This window comes from Salmo trutta, chromosome 27, assembly GCF_901001165.1.
Source record: "Salmo trutta chromosome 27, fSalTru1.1, whole genome shotgun sequence".
NCBI classification, from domain to species: domain Eukaryota; kingdom Metazoa; phylum Chordata; class Actinopteri; order Salmoniformes; family Salmonidae; genus Salmo; species Salmo trutta.
Window position 1 is genome coordinate 37,953,885 of NC_042983.1, and position 6,474 is coordinate 37,960,358.

General features: G+C 43.6%; 1 protein-coding gene across 2 annotated transcripts in view; it reads right to left on the reverse strand.

The window, feature by feature from the left end:
* bmpr1ba (bone morphogenetic protein receptor, type IBa) overlaps positions 1–6,474 on the reverse strand; it is a 134,439-nt gene that overhangs the window by 109,702 nt on the left and 18,263 nt on the right. The window contains exon 2 of one of the 2 annotated variants that reach the window (XM_029717985.1): positions 6,025–6,091. The exons of the other annotated variant lie outside the window; for it this stretch is intronic. The gene's annotated coding sequence lies outside the window, so the exon portion shown is untranslated. The remainder of the gene's footprint in view (positions 1–6,024; positions 6,092–6,474) is intronic. 2 annotated transcript variants of the gene reach the window in all.

Below are 6,474 nucleotides of genomic sequence, written 5' to 3' on the forward strand. Positions count from 1 at the left end.
CTGTACCGGAAGACTGTGTGATCACACTCTCCGCAGCCGATGTGAGTAAAACCTTTACACGGGTCAACATTAATAACCTCTTTGGGCTAGGGGGCAGTATTTTGACGTCCGGATGAAAAGCGTGCCCAAAGTAAACTGCCTGTTACTCAGGCCCAAAAGCTAGGATATGCATATGATTGGTAGATTTGGATAGAAAACACTCTAAAGTTTCTAAAACTGTTAAAATGATGTCTGACTATAACAGAACTGATATGGCACGCGAAACCCTGAAGACAAACCATCCCCCCCAAAACAAATTCAGCCTACCACTGTTTCCAATGGCTTTCATGTTTATTATGCGGATAAAACCTCCCAGATTGCAGTTCCTAGGGCCTCCACTAGATGTCAACAGTCTTTAGAAAGAGTTTCAGGCTTGTTTTTGGAAAAATTAGCTAGAATTTGTAGTTTTTATAAGTGGCTCCCATTTTAGACGTAGTGTTTTCATGCGCGTGGATGAGAGTGCGTTCTTTGTTGTTTATCTCTGGTAAAGACAATAACGATTCTCCGTCTTAAATTTTATCGTTTATTTACGTATTAGGGTACCTTAGGTTTGATTATAAGCGTTGTTTTACTTGTTCGGATAAGTTTATTGGTAACGTTTGGGATTCATTTTGAAGGAGGGAAACTGGTGGATTATTGAATGATGTGGGCCAGCTAAACTGAGTTTTTGGGGATATAAAGAAGGACATTATCGAACAAAAGGACCATTTGTGATGTAGCTGGGACCTTTTGGAGTGCCAACAGAAGATGGTCTTCAAAGGTAAGGCATTTATTATATCGCTATTTCTGACTTTCGTGGCGCACCTGCCTGGTTGAAATATGTTTTTCATGCTTTTGTTTGCGGGGCACTGTCCTCAGATAATCGCATGGTGTGCTTTCGCCGTAAAGCCTTTTTGAAATCTGACACAGCGGCTGGATTAACAAGAAGTTAAGCTTTATTCTGATGTATAACACTTGTATTTTCATGAATGTTAAATATTTATATATTTCTGTAATTTGAATTTCGTGCTCTGCAATTTCACCGGATGTTGTCGTGGTGGGTAGCTAGCGGAACGCCTGCGCTAGAAAGGTCAACAACGCCGCAGGGCCAGACGGATTACTAGGACATGTACTGCAAGCATGCGCTGACCAACCAGCAAGCGTCTTCCCTGACATTTTCAACCTCTCCCCGTCCGAGTCTGTAATACCAACATGTTTTAAGCAGACCACCATAGTGCCTGTGCCCAAGAACACTAAGGTAACCTGCCTAAATGGCCATCGACCCGTAGCACTCACGTCTGTAGCCATGAAGTGCTTTGAAAGGCTGGTCATGACTCACGTCAACACCATCATCGCAGAAACCCTAGACCCACTCCAATTTGCATGCCGCCCCAACAGATCCACAGATGATGCAGTCTCTATTGCACTCCATACTGCTGTTTTCCCACCTGGACAAAAGAAACACCTATGTGAATATGCTATTCATTGACTACAGCTCAGCGTTCAACACCAGAGTGCCCTCAAAGCTCATCAATAAGCTAAGGACCCTGGGACTAAACACCTCCATCTGCAACTGGATCCTGGACTTCCTGACGGGCCGCCCCAGGTGGTAAGGGTAGGTAACAACACATCCGCCAAGCTTATCCTCAACACAGGGGCCCCTCAGGGGTGCGTGCTCAGCCCCCTCCTGTACTCCCTGTTCACTCATGACTGCACGGCCAGACACGACTCCAACACCATCATTCAATTTGCAGATGACAACAGTGGTAGGCCTGATCACCGACAACGACGAGACAGCCTATAGGGAGGAAGTCAGAGACCTGGCCATGTGGTGCCAGGACAACAACCTCTCCCTCAACGTGATCAAGACAAAAGAGATGATTGTGGACTCCAGGAAAAGGAGGACCGAGCACGCCCCCATTCTCATCGACGGGGCTGTAGTGGAGCAGGTTGAGAGCTTCTAGTTCCTTGGTGTCCACATCACTAACAAACTAACATGGTCCAAACACACCAAGACAGTCGTGAAGAGGTCACGACAAAGCCTATTCCTCCTCAGGAGACTGAAAAGATTTGACATGGGTCCTCAGATCCTGAAATGGTTCTACAGCTGCACCATCGAGAGCATACTGACTGGTTGCATCACTGCCTGGTATGGCAACTGCTCAGCCTCCGACCACAAGGCACTACAGAGGGTAGTGTGTACGGCCCAGTACATCACTGGGGCCAAGCTTCCTGCCATCCAGGACCTCTATACCAGGCGGTGTCAGAGGAAGGCCCTAAAAATTGTCAAATACTCCAGCCACCCTAGTCATAGACTGTTCTCTCTACCACACGGCAAGCGGTACTGGAGCACCAAGTTTAGGTCCAAGAGGCTTCTAAACAGCTTCTACCCTCAAGCCATAAGACACTCTGTCTGGGCTAGGGGGCAGTATTTTCACGGTCGGATGAAAAACGTACCCAATTTAAACAGGTTACTACTCTGGCCCAGAAACTAGAATATGTATATTATTAGTAGATTTGGATAGAAAACACTCTGAAGTTTCTAAAACTGTTTGGAAGGTGTCTGAGTATAACAGAACTCATATAGCAGGCAAAAACCTGAGAGGAAAGTGGAAAGTCTGAGAATTGTAGTTCTTCTTTTGATTCTCTATCGAAACTACAGTGTCTGTGGGGGACGTTGCACTACTAAGCTAGCAACTGCAAGCTAGCCAGCTAAATTCAAATCAAATTGTATTAGTCACATGTGCCGAATACAATAGGTGTAGACCTTACAGTGAAATGCTTACTTATGAGCCCTTAAGCAACAATGTGGTTAAAAATGTCAAATTAAAAATGAATACAGATAAGAATAAGAAATAAAATGAACAAGTAATTAACCTGTCTGGGCAAGGCGGCAGTATTTTCACGCCCGGATGAAAAACATACCCAATTTAAACAGGTTACTACTCTGGAATATGCATATTATTAGTAGATTTGGATAGAAAACACTCTGAAGATTCTAAAACTGTTTGAATGGTGTCTGTGAGTATAACAGAACTCATATGGCAGGCAAAAACCTGAGAAAAAGTCAACCAGGAAGTGGAGGATCTGAGAATTGTAGTTCTTCTTTCTAGTCCCTTTCAAAACTACAGTATCCGTGGGGTTACGTTGCACTTCCTAAGGCTTCCATTGGCTGTCTAAAGCCTTCAGAAAGTGGTTTGAGCATTTCTGTCACTGGGCAGATAATAGGAGCTCAGTTTGAGTGGACTGCCTGGCAACAAAGGGATTGGATATGCTCGGTCCCACGAGCACGCCCCTGAATAGGCTATTGTCCGGTTGGAATATGATCACAATTTTACGTTAAAATCTATCTTTATGGTATTTTTAAACAGCATTTGACATGCTTCTAAGTACGGTAATGGAACATTTTGACTTTTCATCTCTCGTTCCGCGCTCGCGCGTTATGCCTTTGGATAAGTGATCTGTACGCACGAACAAAAACGGAGGTATTTGTACATAGATATGGATTATTTCGAACAAAAACAAAATTTCTTGTGGAAGTAGCAGTCCTGGGAGTGCATTCTGACGAAGATCAGCAAAGGTAAGAGAGAAAATTTCTAAAACTAATTCTGAGTTTAGGTTGCCCCGAACTTGGCGGGTGTCTGAATAGCTCGCCGTGATGGCTGAGCTATGTACTCAGAATATTGAAAAATGTGCTTTCTCCGTAAAGCTATTTTAAAATCTGACACAGCGGTTGCATCCAGGGGTAGTCTATCTATAATTCTTTACATAATTGTTATATATTTTGTCAACGTTTATGATGAGTATTTTTGTAAATTGATGTGCACATTCACCGTACGTTTTGGTGGGAATACATTTTCTGAACATCACGTGCCAATGTAAAATGCTGTTTTTGGATATAAATATGAACTTTATCGAACAAAACATACATGTATTGTGTAACATAATGTCCTAGGAGTGTCATCTGATGAAGATCGTCAAAGGTTAGTGCTTCATTTAGCTGTGTTTTGGGTTTTATTGACACATGTCCTTGCTTGGAAAATGGCTGTGTGATTATTTTTGTCTATGTTTGTCTATGATTCCTAACAGAATCTAAATGTTTTGCTTCAGCTGTAAAGCCTTTTTGAAATCGGACAATGTGGTTAGATTAACGAGAAGTTTCTTTAAAATGGTGTAAAATAGTTGTATGTTTGAGAAAGTTGAATTATGACATTTTGTTGTTTTTGAATTTTCCGCCCTGATATTTCACTGGCTGTGTCCCGCAGGTACCTAGCCCATAGAAGTTAACTTCTATGGGCTACGTGGGATGCTAGCGTCCCACCTGCGAGAGACGAAAAGTCTAAATGTTCCATTACCGTACTTAGAAGCATGTCAAACGCTGTTTAAAATCAATCTTTATGGTATTTTTAACGTAAAATTGCGATAATATTCCAACCGGACAATAGCATATTCATTCAAGAAGAAAAAGAAGGAACGGTGCGCTCACGTGACCGCGCATATCAAATCCCTTTGTTGCCAGGCAGTCCACTCAGTATCTGAGCTCCTATTATCTGCCCAGTGACAGGAGAATGCTCAAACCACTTTCTGAAGGCTGTTGACAGTCAATGGAAGCCTTAGGAAGTGCAACGTCACCCCACAGACACTGTAGTTTCGATAGAGAATCAAAAGAAGAACTACAATTCTCAGACTTTCCACTTCCTGCTTGGATTTTTCTCAGGTTTTTGCCTGCCATACGAGTTCTGTTATACTCACAGACACCATTCAAAAAACAGTTTTAGAAACTTCAGAGTGTTTTCTATCCAAATATACTAATAATATGCATATTCTAGTTTCTGGGCCAGAGTAGTAACCTGTTTAAATTGGGTACGTTTTTCATCCGGCCATAAATACTGCCCCCTAGCCCAGACAGGTTAAATATGAGAAACCACTAATAACAATCACAGCAAACTATTTCTCTACGGTTTTGGCAGTTGAGAACGTCCACTTTTGAGTGAATTTGCAGATCCCTCCCAATGCCCTGATTGGACCTTCTGATACTATAGGTGATGGCACTTCCTGTTACAGGTCAAGGCACCACTGCAATGCAAAGTTCACTAGCCGATTGTCTGTCTGTCTGTCTGTCTGTCTGTCTGTCTGTCTGTCTGTCTGTCTGTCTGTATTGAGATGGGATCCAACAAGGGCCATGTGAGAGACATCTGCAGAACACCATATCTCGTTCTAGCAAAATAACAACAGCCGATTCCTCTGCAAATGATCTGGTCTCCCTTCCTCTCCTCCTCCTCCTCCCACACAAACACCCAGTGCGTGTCTGTCTCTGCAGCCATGCTGCTGATTCCATTAGCTCTAATCTGGTTTATTCCACATCAGCATCGATGTGCTGGGAGGCCAGTCAGGGAGTGACCTGCTGGGAAGTTAGCCGTCAGACCGAGGGTACGAAGCTCTCAACATGAACCAGACCTGGTCTGGGGATAGGAGACAACACCCCACCAGACAACAAACAGAAAAGAGGAGGAAGAACAAGATTCTGTGCGTGTGTGATGCCAATTACTGTACAGTGTGGAGAGATATTTCATTCTATTCTGTTCTATTGAATCATTCTATTGAATCATTCTATTGAAGACTCAATAAGCAAACAATTACAGGACTGGAACACGATAAACAAAATCACAGGCCCCCAGATACACACGGAAATTCGATAAGTAAGCGGGATAACAATAAATTCAGTGGACAGGTAAGGGAACAAATAGAGAAACCGGATACAGTAATGTTCCATTTCTCACAATGACATAATTGTCATGGACCAACTTCCATGCACTCCTGTCTTCACAGGAAATAAAAACAATATTTCATTGATCGAGTTTCTTTGAATTAACGACAGTAATCATTAGTTATCATATTGGCTCATTAGAACTTTGAGGTTCTTTCAATTAGGGAGAGTTCAGTTGCTATGTGAAAAGGAACTAGTACATCCCTGAATATACTGTACTGCTGATCAATCAGACTTACTGTTCAAAATAGGAATGTTGATTCATCTTTCATCCCATCTGTCAGAAAGTAAAGCGCATGGGGAGCCCTGGGGAGAGAGATGGCAGTCGAGTGAGTAAGTGAAAGAAAGGAGGAAGGAAGAGGAGAGAAGAGCGGGGAGAGAGAGCGCGGGAGAGTGAGAGCGGGGAGAGCGAGGAGAGAGAGCGAGCGAAAGAGAGCGAGCGAGCGGAGAAGAGAGCGGAGCAAGAGAGCGAGGAGAGAAAAGAGAGCAGAGAGAGAGCAGAGAGAGAGAAGAGAGCGGAGAGAAGAGAGTGAAGAGAGCGGAGAAAGAGAAGAGCGAGGAGAGAGCGAGAGGAGAGGAGAGAAGAGAGCGGAGCTTGAGGAGAGTGGAGAGAAAGAAGAGAGCGAGGGAGAGAAAAGAGAGCAGAGAGAGAGCAGAGAGAGAGAAAGAGAGCGGAGAGAAGAGAGTGA